The sequence below is a fragment of the Papaver somniferum genome, chromosome 9 (assembly GCF_003573695.1).
Source record: "Papaver somniferum cultivar HN1 chromosome 9, ASM357369v1, whole genome shotgun sequence".
Taxonomy (NCBI): domain Eukaryota; kingdom Viridiplantae; phylum Streptophyta; class Magnoliopsida; order Ranunculales; family Papaveraceae; genus Papaver; species Papaver somniferum.
The window spans coordinates 13,265,277-13,279,112 of NC_039366.1; the positions used below are offsets into that span (position 1 = coordinate 13,265,277).

At 35.7% G+C, this 13,836-nt stretch overlaps 2 long non-coding RNA genes across 7 annotated transcripts; both read left to right on the forward strand.

Annotated features, from left to right (window-relative positions):
• The first annotated feature begins 224 nt into the window (after window positions 1-224).
• On the forward strand, window positions 225-2,689 carry LOC113307594. Its single transcript, XR_003339204.1, has 5 exons — window positions 225-346; window positions 965-1,128; window positions 1,217-1,308; window positions 1,425-1,513; window positions 2,108-2,689. It is a non-coding gene; the product is annotated as an uncharacterized LOC113307594 (long non-coding RNA).
• A 5,666-nt stretch (window positions 2,690-8,355) lies between these two features.
• On the forward strand, window positions 8,356-12,592 carry LOC113311031. Of its 6 annotated transcripts, none has more exons than XR_003341532.1 (7): window positions 8,356-8,581; window positions 8,712-8,816; window positions 9,129-9,272; window positions 10,054-10,213; window positions 10,535-10,653; window positions 11,419-11,918; window positions 12,379-12,571. It is a non-coding gene; the product is annotated as an uncharacterized LOC113311031 (long non-coding RNA). The 6 variants fall into 6 exon arrangements; XR_003341530.1 differs by having other exon boundaries at window positions 8,712-8,752; XR_003341529.1 differs by having other exon boundaries at window positions 8,712-9,272; window positions 11,998-12,592.
• Window positions 12,593-13,836: the final 1,244 nt, after the last annotated feature.

Consider the following 13,836-nt stretch of genomic DNA (forward strand, 5'->3'; position numbering starts at 1 on the left):
AAATTATTTTTTTTTATTAATCGATTTTCCAACACAACTACTACAACTGAATTACATAAGTAAAAGGGGAGAACTATTCTTCAGAGAAGTACAAGAGAAGATAAAGGAGGAAAGCTATTTTACATTGACTAAAAACTAGGCACGACTAACTTTATACACAGTTGGAGGTTGCTGGAGTCAAAGTGGTTGCAGACATATATGGAGCGTATATTTCATTATAAACTGGATCAATATTACCTCTTGTTTTCAGGTCGATTTGGTGCAACTGGATAGATGATGAAGATGAGGGTTAACAGTTGATTATGGTGATGATATAACTCGTTGCCTTCTCTTCATCTTAGATTAGGTAAATGATTCTTTATTCTCTCTTTATCCTTGTTCAATCGTTGGCTTATATTAAGTTAGGTTAAAAATTTGGGGAAAAGTATGTAGATTCAAGTAGTTTCGATTGATTTTAGAACTGGGTCGTGGTTGCTAAGGCTTATATTAAATCGATTTTTTCATTGGATCAAAAAAATTGCCTTTCAACAAGAAGTTGATATTGCCCTGTTTGATATTGTGTGCATCTGATTTAAAACGGAAACTCTGTTTGTTCTGTTTATTTGCTTCTTAGACTTAATTATGAAAATTTGTTGCTTTAAACATAGGTTTGATTTGTCTTGATAAATTTATTTAATTTGATGGGAGTTTTGAGTTTTATCTGTGCTTTTGTACGAAATGATGGTGTTTATATGTTGAGTCATTAATGAAATCGGAGTTAAACCGATTTCGGGGTTGTTAATTTGATTGCAAATTTATGCAGTGTTGCAATTTTGAATGAGGGATCCTTGGTTTATGAGGGTTACAGGGTGTTAATCAAATGACAGTTGTAGTGTGTGGTGTTGCACGATTTGCTGTAGTGAAATGTTTCGGAAGTTGTCTTCGGATGAAAGCCTGCTGATGAGTATGTTTTATTTCTATTTAGGTTTGTGTTGGAGATATTCCATGACCTTCATGAAGAAGTGATGACGACTTCAGCTAGAGGTCATGGACTAATGACTCTCCTTCAGCAGGTCGTGGCAGATGTCCCACTGTTTGAGAGAGCATTGCTTTCACAGACTACGCGCTCCCAGTTCCTTCATAATGGAGGTCAGTTTGAGGTGCTCTTTAAAGCTTTCTCGTGTTTTGGTTATTATGCATACTATTTGATGTTCTGATGAGGCTAATTGAGATACAGGGATTGCCTGGCATACATTAGAGTGGACAAGAATTAGATTACTCGGGGAGATTTGCACCGATTTATAATGGATTCTTATGAAGAATGTTGAGGTCCAACTCTGTTATTTCTGCTTGACAAGTATGGTTATCTGATTAGTTGCAGACTTGTGGAATGGATGTAAGCTTGAACAAACTCTTAACAAGTTTCATGTTATGTCCGTTTGCAGGTTTGATACTGCAGGTGTTGGTGCTTGCTTAATGAGATATTCTGATCCTTCATTTTAAAAGCCCTCTTCTGGAACAACAGAAATAGAAGGTTGGAGAGAAAAGAAAACTCATAGTTTTAATGTTATAGAATTCTCATGTTCACTACTGTTTCCACAAAGTTATTCCTTGGTTTCAGCTTCAAGCATTTTTAAGTGGTTAAGGTGGTTTAGATGTCTGTATTTTCAAGTTTTCTGACCTAGTTTGAGGAATATCCATGTTGAAAAGAAACTTGGGACCATTTTTCTTTTCTAAAATGCTCGTCTTTAAAGATATGCTTTCTTTCTTCTCTTTTGACAAGTATCTTCGTCATCTAACTATGGCTATTGATCGCCCATTGCCTTTTACAATGGAACTCTAAATTGCTCATTTTCTTTTTTACATGTTGGTCGTCATGATATTGCTAGAACATGTTTGAAGGTTACTCGTTAAATTGATATGGCATACTTTTGCTTGTATCCTCTACAGGATATAGCTCTTAGAGGTTCTGAATTTGCGTAACATAATTATGCATGTATGTCTTTTTAGATATCTGAGTGCCTTTGTGATGTGTATGTAGGTTCGAGGAGAATCTATTTATACACACCAGAAGTGATATATCTTAGGCTAGACTTGTAAGCTGATATGTAGTTGGTGGCTGTTGCAGGTATGTACTGTTGTTGGCTTGAAGGTCAGATAGGTTTGAAGTTATGGAGTGTATGAACTGCAATGGTGGAGCAACATGGAAGTGGTCTTGAAGTGATGAAGAGAGAATAGGAACTGAAGAGGTTTTCAAGAAGGGATGAATGAGTTATTCTCAGTTAGATGTATGCTTAGAATGAAGCGCCATCATGGCTGCTGTGAAGCAGTAATGCGCCATCATGGCGCAACAAAGCTTTGGCTTGTGCAAGTGGTCTAGGCCTATGCCAGTTAAACCCCAGACTTAGCTGACTCCCTTGACCGTTAGTCATCTATCAACTTTAATGGTTGGCCGTTAGTTTGACTCCGGATCAAAGTGTCCGGCGACCCAATTTCCGGTTACCTGAGATACCAGTTTTGCGGCAACTATTTTTGGGCAGCTTTTTCTACTAGGCTATTTTCACACACGGGTTTGATGGGCCCGGTGGATTTGACCTACTTTTTAAAACAAGGAGAATATAAAAGGCAAAGTCTTCTGCTTTTTTAGGAATTTTTTTTTTTCTTTTTCTTTTTTTGACAACTACAATCTGGAGCTTTTGGAGAGAGCCCAGTAAGCTAATAGAGTTTGTTTAAATTTTCATCTTCTTTATTTATTATTATTGTTATTATTATGATGTTTAACTTTAGCTATGAGTAGCTAAATAAGTTAAGAAATAACTTGAAATATGATTTAGTCAATATGTTGCGCAACGTCCATTTAATGTAAATTTTGTTAGAGTTTTGGACAATCTTTTAAATTTCATGTAAAGTTTGTATATTTTGTCGATAAATCCACATTCTTTACCAGTAATAGTTCGAAATTGTCATTTTAGAATCAATCTTAGGTAGAAGTTTTGGTCCAGGGGCAAAATGGTCATTTTAATAAAATTTTCATATAAGTGGGGAACTGGACAATTCACTAACTTTCTGGCAAGGGGTAAAATGGGCATTTTCACGGTCTCCGTGATATTTATTGCCCTTATTTCTAGTAAGGGTAATATGGTCATTTTCACAATCTGTAATGCTTACTCTACTTATTTTTGATAAGGGTAGTCTGGTCATTTTCACTGTTTCCATAATATTTATTGCACTAAATTCCAGTAACGGTAATATGGTCGTTTCTAGTAAGGGTAATACGGTCGGTTTTACTTTACTTATTTTTTTAAGGGTAGTGGATATCGGTTTATCTCGGTCAGGACCGATACACTGGTACGACTTTATATCAAGGATATTATCGTTCAAATATCGGTTCCTGGGAGAAACTTTTTAGTTGCAATAAATAAACTCCAGAGCCTAGAAATTTATGCCTATTAAGGATTGCACTAACCAATCTAAGTGGATGGGAACATTTTGGTTGTAGGAGTTGAGGAACCAATCTGATTAGATGGAAACATCTAAAGAGTATATTCATAAAAGCACAGAGCTCATGTGTTAGAAAAAGAAAACATGGTAGTTTCGCCATATCCTCGTGATGGAAACATCAAAAGAATCCTGATCACTTCTTTTTATTTTTCTTTTTACCATTGTTAGGGTGAAATAGAGTGACTGAGATAAAAAACAAAAAAGACTTTGCCTTTCTTTTCAGCACTTTCTATTTTTCTTAAACTTAGCTCCAAATCTGAAAACAAACAAAAATACCAAAACACGTAAAAAAGAACAAATAAAATAAAACCTAAAAACAAATCTATAAACAAATCCGCGTCGGCGGCGCCAAAAATTGATGGTATTTTTCAATGATGTTGTAGTAAGAAGATTCGTTCACTCAGATTTGTTGAGAATTTGTTTAAGACTTAATAAAGAAAATAAGGAAAAATATATATACACAATTTGTCACAAGATGAAGAGACGTTGAGACGCAGGATTCCACTACTTTTCATATTGTTATGGTTCAGTCATTAACTCTAGACAATATAGCTCAAACAAAAGAAGTTGTGACTCTAGTTCTTTGCCAAAAATAGATTTCGTAAAATATTATTTGTAAGTTAAAAGCATGACGCATCTAAAGTATTTAGAACTAAGCATGCAGCATCTAACAAACTAACAAATAATTAATAGAAATCATAAAGCAATTAAATCTATGCGAAAAGTTAATAAAAGAATTAATTCATTTACCACAATCATGAAAAGTTGCTTCTTTCGTTGTCCCAGTGATGGGTCTAGCTCCGCATGGTGAAAACACACTCAAAGGAATTTTTCATTGCTCAAAAAGGTGTTTACAAGGAGAAAATGAAGAAATAATTCAAAATCGGGTTTGTAACAATTATATTTGTTACAAACCAAAGAACTACTATTGTTTTAAGACTGTCTCCTGAACTACGACCCTCGGCTGTGGGTCGTTACTACTGTAGCATAAACGACTGTCCTTAGGCGTCCAATGAGTGGGTCGATGTTCTTCGTTTTCTTCACAGCAGCAGAAATGGTGGTTTCCTTCCACTTAATTATCTCGACTTTCTGATGCTCTGCAACTCTCCCAAACTCTTCATCCCCGTCTATGGATCTGGAGCCATCTATTTATACTCCTAAGCCTCATTTAATCACACCATATCTCCCAAATAATCTTCATACATCATCATTATACTCTACGGCCAAAATTTCCATTTTTATCTTCACCACGCGTTAAACTTCTTCCAGCACGCTCCAATTCGTCATGTACACGCCTCAGATGTAGTTGTACACACTTCTATCTCACGCCATGCACAGGAGAACACGTGCAATCCCGTGAAACACTTCTCCCGTTGATGTGCTGCCCTATTTTTTTCTTGCGAGTTATCTAGCCAAATTTAACCGAAACAATCAACCATACCACGTCTGTTATGCTCAATCAAGTCTTCCCATAAAATTTTAGCCATTGAATCACACTATAACCCCTCCAAATCACGAACTGAAAATCTGTTTTCTAAAAATATCTTTTCCCGCCAAAAACAAGTTTCAAACGGAGAAGATGGGTGCTGTGGATTAATTTGGGCTACACATAGCCGTGGGTGCTGAGAATAAGGGTGCCCCTTAGCAAAAGTGGTGGTCCGTATAGCAATTGTCCTCCGGGGGTGCTCCGAGCAACTTTTCGCGCCGAATTTTCCAACAATATTTATTTTCCAAAAATACCTAAAAACACACAAAACACCATAATAAGTACGAAAACGAGTACTAACAATACGGAACATTGAGGACAAATTAGACACATAAATGCGTCTATCAGTTCCAAATTTAGAGACTATAATTTTATCAAAAAACACAAGAATAACTTCAATAAATTCAAAGTTCACTACCTAAAATGATAAATAAACAAGTTCTAACTAGAAACAGGAGAGTAACTTCAACAACTTAAAAGTTTACTGTCTAAAATGGTAATTAAACAAGTTAAAAGTTCAAACCAAAAACAAGAGAGTAACTTCAACAACTTTAAAGTTTACTACCTAAAATGGTAATTAAACAAGGATATTACAGTCTTATTCAATATTATACGAGCCACTATTGATATCATCATCTTCAGTAACTCCATTAGCTCCATCAAGTAGTCCATAATCTGTGTCTAGCATCAATTGATCAGTATCATATCCATCATACTCAAAGTCGGTTGGGTAAGTAGACTTACTTCGAGAGCTACATGCACCTCTACTACCAACTGGCAGACTTTCATCACCAAGAATATCTTGCAAATCATCCAAAGTTACATTATCACCTTCTACCGCCAAGTCTTCCAAGTTCTATGGATCCAACCATTCATCATTTTCATCATGCTCATCAAGAAAAATAGGATCACGAAATATCCCCGATAAATCGGCCGATACGTCTAATATCGGACGATATTATCGCCAAGATATCGTATCGCCGATACAATGCTTATCCTATCGCTCCAAGACCGATATCCTAAATATCCCCGATATATCGGCCGATACGGCCGATATTGACTACACTGGTATGGACATTTTCACTGTCTATTGATCCGAACGAGAAGCTCAGGTCTAACTCTGGTAATCTTCGAATCGGGGATGTTTAATTCTAATATATTTCTTCTCCAGTTCATCCGAACGAGAAACTCAGGTCTAACTCTGGTAATCTTCGAAACTGGGATGTTTAATTCTAATATATTTCTTCTCCAGTTCATCCGAACGAGAAACTCAGGTCTAATTGGGGTAATCTTCGAACCTGGGATGTTCAATTTTAATATATTTTTTTTTTTGGTTTATCTGAACGAGAAACACATGTCTAACTCTAGTAATCTTTGAACCTGTGATGTTTAATTCTGATATATTTCGTCTTCAGTTCATCCGAACGAGAAACTCATGTCTAACTCTAGTAATCTTTGAACCCGTGATGCTTAATTCTGATATATTTCGTCTTCAGTTCATCCGAACAAGAAATTCAGGTCTAACTCTAGTAATCTTTGAACCTATGATGTTTAATTCTGATATATTTCGTCTTCAGTTCATCCGAACGAGAAACTCAGGTCTAACCCTAGTAATCTTTCAACCTGTGATGTTTAATTTTGATATATTTCGTCTTCAGTTCATCCGAACGAGAAACTCATGTCTAACTCTAGTAATCTTTGAACCTGTGATGTTTAGTCTTCAGTTCATCCGAACAAGAAATTCAGGTCTAACTCTAGTAATCTTTTAACCTATGATGTTTAATTCTGATATATTTCGTCTTCATTTCATCCCAACGAGAAACTCAGGTCTAACTCTAGTAATCTTTCAACCTGTGATGTTTTATTCTGATATATTTCGTCTTCAGTTCATCCGAACGAGAAACTCATGTCTAACTCTAGTAATCTTTCAACCTGTGATGTTTAATTCTGATATATTTCGTCTCCAGTTCATCCGAACGAGACACTCGGGTCTAACTCTAGTAATCTTTGAATCTGTGATTTTTAATTCTGATATATTTCGTCTCCAATTCATCCGAACGAGAAACTCGGGTCTAACTCTAGTAATCTTTGAACCTATGATGTTTAATTCTGATATATTTCGTCTTCAATTCATCCGAACGAGAAACTCAGGTCTAACTCTAGTAATCTTTGAACCCGTGATGTTTAATTATGATATATTTCGTCTTCAGTTCATCCGAACGAGAAACTCATGTCTTCAGTTCATCCGAAAAGAAACTCATGTCTAACTCTAGTAATCTTTGAACCTGTAATGTTTAATTCTGATATATTTCGTCTTCAGTTCATCTGAACGAGAAACTCATGTCTAACTGTAGTAGCCTTTGAACCTGTGATGTTTAATTACGATATATTTCGTCTTCAGTTCATCCGAACAAGAAATTCATGTCTAACTCTAGTAATCTTTGAACCTGTGATGTTTAATTCTGATATATTTCGTCTCCAATTCATCCGAACGAGAAACTCGGGTCTAACTTTAGTAATCTTTGAACCTGTGATGTTTTATTTTGATATATTTCGTCTTCAATTCATCCGAACGAGAAACTCAGATCTAACTCTAGTAATCTTTAAACCTGCTATGTTTAATTCTGATATATTTCGTCTTCAGTTCATCCGAACGAGATATTCATGTCTAACTCTACTAATCTTTGAACCTGTAATGTTTAATTCTGATATATTTCGTCTTCAGTTCATCCGAAATTAAAAGGAGTATATGGATTACGGAGTATGTAAGAAAAATATATATTTATTAATATAAATATTCATATAAATGTTTAGATAGAAAATAAAAATAAAAATCTTTATGGAATTGATTTAGTAGATTTGTTTCCTATTGAGAAAAATATCATTTAAATGTTTATATAGAAGATAAAAATAAATTTTTTTTTTTGGGATTAATTTAGTAGATTTGTTTTCTATTGACAAAGATATCATTTAAGATTTTAGATTGGTTATATATTCAAGAATAATTGTATAATTGAATGTATATTTGAAAATTTGATTAAAAAATATGATTATAAACAGAAACTGCCACTATTTCAAAACAGACGAAAATAAAATAGAGGACAAAAAATTTAGGACAGAGGGAGTATTTTTTTTTTCTTTTTTATGGTGTCAAATTATTTAGGGCGTTAATTATAAAACGAACCACCACCCATGGATAACAGTTCAATGAATTTCATTTTTTACACATGGCAAGAAAGTAACCATCCGATCTTTGGGTATCGTTTAGATTCACGTCTAAGGAATATAGTCGTCCAGCTTACCTATACTGTAACATAGTGAAGGGTGGGTGTGGGAAACACCCCATAAAACCGAAGATGAGAGAGAAACGCAAATCTAAACCTAGTTTTTCTTTCTCTCTTCTTCTCAGTTCTTAGTGCTCCTCTTTCTCCCTAACCCTAACTCAAATCAGATTATTCAATCTCTTGCTCATCATAATCAGCCACACCTTATCATGATTCACTAGCAGTTCTTATGGGGGGGAAGAAAAGCTATTAGCAAACTCAAATAATAAGAAGTGGGTTTTGTTTTCCTTGTTAGCTAGTGGTGCAAAGAACTACCAGATTTGATAAATGAGTTTGTAGCTATTTTTCTCATACTTCTTTTTATTTTTCATATCTAAGAAGTTCATAATGAGGATAGTCTTTTGGGTTTCAATGGATCTTAATGTAATAATCTGATTATTTATTTTGGTTGATTGAAACAGGAAGTTGAAGAGAGGACAGTCTTGAAGCTTCTGTTGGGCATGTATGTAAAGAGTGATTTCTGAAGTTTGAAGCCTAACTTGTTCAGATCCGAAGAGATTTGAAGAGTCTCTAACAAACCTCCAATTTCTTACTCTTTTTATTATTTTTTCCCTTATTTTTTCATCAAAATCTGAAGTACTGGGTATAGGGATTTGAGGTGATATGATTTATTAGATTAGCCTTTTAGTTCGTTCAAATAACTACGATTGAAATCCATTCAGGGTTCTTGTAATGATGGTGTGGTAGTGGTGATGAACTAAGAATAATTTGTTTCAAATGAAAGATTTGTGGAAGTTACTTCAATTTTGGTTTTCTTTTGTTTTATCTTTATGGGTTTTAGTTTTCAATTGAAAATTTGGTTTTTCTGTTGATTGTAGGAAGGTTATTGGTCTAATTTTCTGCAGTCTGGACTCGTTCGTTAATGCAATTGAGGTGTGGAAACAAGAGACTATCTTGAGCAAAAGACCAGCAGAATTGCACTTTGAGTGTTAGAGAAAAATCCTGAAAGAACAGGAAAAGGGGTAAAAATTCTTATTGTATTCTTTACTTATACTTCAGTAATTGTAGGGCTGATTTGTTGGGGTTACATGATAATCTTGCAGGCTATGGTTCCTTAGTCTTGGAACTTGTTGGTTTTAACTTGCTTACGTTTGCTTGCTTAATTTGTTTTACGAAAGAAGTTGTGTTGTTTGTATACTATGTAGGGTGCTCAACATTTTGGTCATAGTAGTAACAATAAATCTCCTTGTTCTGTACAAACATTCTTGATTTACTCATGAATTGTTGCTGAATAAATAAATTATATAAATCGCATGTTTTCATTGGATTTCTGAGTTCATGGAGTTTTCTAATATATTTGGTACCCTCTTACCTTAGCTGTTTTAATCATGTAATGCAATTTAAAATGTTGGTTAGCTCATTTCACTGGTTAAACAGTCTAAGGTAGCTTTGGTAAAATGATATATATCTTCCGAGTTTTCTGATGCTTAAATTGTTTCTGTAGTGTGTCATAGAGGGCTACAATGGGACGGTGAGGGCTTATTAATTTACTACTCCTATACACCAATTTGTATATGCAATTAAGTTCATATGCATGTCAATATATGATTATGTATCTTCTATCCATACCAGGCACAATAAGAACCTCATGTTTCTTGCCTCTGGTATTGTTTGAAGATATTGTGTCAGACACCCTTGCACGTGTCAGACTCGCAGGGTGCCAGTAGAAATGCTACTTTGTTTCTTCAACTTCTTTCATTGCTAGTTTCAGGCTGTCGACTAATAATTGTTTCTGGTTTGCAGATAACATCAAATCTATATGGTAATTTAGTGGCAAATACAACTGCAGTTGTTGCTGGAGGCACTGGTGTCATTGCCAGGAGGTAGGGCACGCAAAATCTCTTCCCTTCTGAAGTTGATTGCTTGCCCTGATTGGGAGATGGGGCACGCAAAATCTAAGGAGGTAGGGCACGCAAAATCTCTTCCCTTCTGAAGTTGATTGCTTGTCCTGATTGGGAGATAGTTGATAAAATGCATTTAGTTACTCATTCTCAGTGTAAATACTATAGTAAAGCTTGTTAATCTTTAGATATAAGAATAGCTCACCCTTTTGTTATGCTTCATGATCATTGGCTTGGTTCTAATTCTTTACTTTTACTGAATGAGCAACTCTTAGCTTATTGATCAGTTCTTTTTGGTACATAATGGTTGGCAGGTGCATGATGTACATAATGGTTGTAGTACATCTACTATTGAGAGTAAATTGGTCTATTATCTTTTGCAGGAAATCAACACTTACTGTTTCTCTTGTGGCTGCTGCTGGTATCATTAAGACATCTAAAAAAATTTTGGGTTGTGAAGTAGATGGTCCAAATGGATCAGTTAACTATACTTGGCAAAAAAGTAAGAATTTTTCTGTACTTACATTTATGGTTATATCTTTGCCTAGCTCCTGTGGAATCATGTATGCTATTGTCCTGTCTATCAATGGCCAGGAGATGTATTTTCCTTTATTTTGCTTGGCAGGTGATTATACTACATTGACGTATTTTCCTTCCCTTGCTCGAGCTGGCATAGGGAGGATTTACAACTCCCCTGTTGTTTTCTTTCGTCTGTTGTTAGCTTCATTAAACTAACGTATCGGTATTATACCAAAACCTGTAGATTTTAACAAGTTGAAGGCTTAATCTAACAAAGAATGGTTTCAGAAAGTAAAGTCAACCGTTTATTACCAAGTGTATCACTGTTGGATTAGTGTAGTGCCCCTAAATACTGTTAGCCTTCTCTTGAACTCTGATTGATGTGGTTAGTATTTCAACAGGATAACACAGCTATGTACTTTAACTAAGATTCTGTACCTGTTTCATTGTTATTGTTATTTGCATTTAGTGTGGTCTGTGTTAGTATGTTTTTAACTTCTGCGTAATAGATTTATGCAATAAAGGAACATAAATTGGCTGTTTTTAATCCTTAAGTTTCTCAGTATAACATCTGAAAAACACTAACTCCAGCTCTTAAACTCCAAAAGTGAAGAAAGCACAAAAAAAATGTCAAAATTGTAATATATCCAGTAATTAATTAAACTTGCCGATTACCTTTGAACTGAGAAACAACACCATTTGGTTTTCGCTGATCCACCATTGTATTACCCGAACTTTCTTTCTGTAGGCACTGCAGTTATAAAGAAATAATAATCAAAAGCATTGCGAGATAACTGTGACGAATTGTCCGTCTGCAGACTTGGTTGAGGCGTTTATCAAGATAATAGAGGATAAGGCTGACACGATGTGAGTTTTATCTGCTACTCATTCATACTTTTGCATTACAAGATTATGTTTGTTAGCCCAGTTTTTTATTCGCAACCATCTTCGTAAAGAAGTTTAAAAACTAGTATAGATTTATTTTTTATTTCACCAATATAATTATTTGTTTATATAATTGATTCTGAGCATCCTGTTTATTTTATTCTTCATCATTCTGAGCAATGCCATATGGTGTATGTGCACTGTCTAATTTATTGGGAGTTTCAATGGGATGAACATTTTACAAATATATATCATGGATGATGAGTGCCTCGCGGGCATGGTTATGATTTCTCACTAATGGATCATTTGGAAATATGAATGCCCTCCACTGCCAGCGAGCAATCTGTGAACTACTTGGCTCAAGTAAGAATCTTTGTATCATAACTTTGATCACTGCTTTAGATGGTACAAGATGGTCAGTTTCTGTTTTTTTGTAATGTAGGCAATAGATTACTTCGGTGCGGTGTGATAATAATGTGATGTGAACCTTCTATTGTTGGGAGTGTTTGAGAAGAGTAGTAAGCCTTCCCAAACAAAAAGACTTTGATACGCTGTAAATCGACATTTAGATGAAAATTACGCGGAGCCTAGATTAGGTGCCAGCTAGTTAGTGACTAGCATTCCTTTTATTCTCCAGTAATGACGAGTGGCCAAACACCAAGTCATTTAAACTGCTTGCTCCCAAGGCTCAAGCCAACACTAGGACAGCGTACAATTACTGCTCTTAATAAAATTTTACGGAACAATCTGTTTTCACTTTCCTGAATGATTGAATCGGTCATCCTGTCAGTCATTGGTTGTTGGATACCATTTTTTTCTTCAGCTTAGGTTTACATACTAAAGGCTTGATGACGAGGCACATGCTGGACAGATTACGCGGCATTGAAGGGATGCATTACTTTGAGGAGCAATAAGAAATAAGAAATTGCATAACGAATGGAACGATTCTGTTGTACCTCTGTTCATAATGAATGTATGAATCTTCTTTGAGAATGCATGAACTGCAGATTGAAAAATAAGAAATTGCAGGCCTGGGTTCATACCTCTTGCCCTGGACAACCAAGAAGCTCGAGTGTCTAAATCCTACCACCCTCGATAAGAGGGGGAGTGTCTAAATCCTCTCGTGCTCACTCTTTGACACTTGAGTGCCTAAACCCTCTTGCCCTTGACAACCAAGAGGCTCGAGTGTCTAAATCCTCTTGTGCCCACTCTTTGAGACTCGAATGTCTAAATCCTCTCAACCCTTGATAAAGGGGAGAAAACACTAAAAAAAAAAAGAAGCGGCTCCAGCCATTCAAAGCGGCTCTTAAGCCTCTGATAAAAAAAAATAGAGAGAGAAATAAAGACAAAGTGTCTCTTAAATCTCTTGAAAGTGACTTTTAAGCCTTTGATAAAAATGAAAGAAAGAAGAAGCGGCACTCAAAGCCCTTCAAAGAGGCTCTTAAGCCTTTGATAAAAAGGAAGGAAGAAATAGTGGATCCTAAGTCCTTGATATGAAAGAAATAGATGAATGAAAAAAGCGGCTCTTAAGCCCTTATGAATGATGAATGAGGGTAGAAAACCTCTAACTCCAAAAATGGCTCTTACGCCCTTGATTAAAAAAAATAGAGGGAGGATAACTCTTCTGCTTCTAAGAAGCGGCTCCCACGCCATAACATCGGCTCTTAGGCCATGTCTAGAAGAAAATAGGGAAGAAAACTCTTTTCCCTCTAAGAAGCGGCTCATACGCCACGACATCGGCTCTAAGGCCATGTCTAAAAAAAATCAGAGGGAAGATAACTCTTCTCCATCTAAGAAGCAGATCCTACACCATGACATCAGCTCTTAGGCCATGCCTAGAAGAAAATAGGGAAGCGAGCTTTTCTCCCCCTAAGAAGCGTCTTTTACGCCACGACATCGGCTCTAAGGCCATGTCTAAAAAAAGAGGGGAGATAGATCTTCTCCCTCTAAAAAGCGTCTCATACGCCATGACATCGGCTCTAATGCCATTGAAAAAGCGGAGGGTCTAACAACACCACCTAATATTTCGCTTAGCAATCTGTATGAACTAACTCCGAAATACTTTGCTAGAGAATCAACTAGACAGTCAGACTGAATCTAGATAAAAGCATCTCAATGAGTTAATATCTCTCTCTTGATTTGATTTTTACTCAAGCTAAAAAAAATAGCGAGTCTTTATCAAATACAAGGAATAACTTGGACGGTACCAAAAACCAATGTCCAAGGATCAATCAATATCAATCAACAACCAAAGGTCGGATTTCCAATTGATGATCACGAC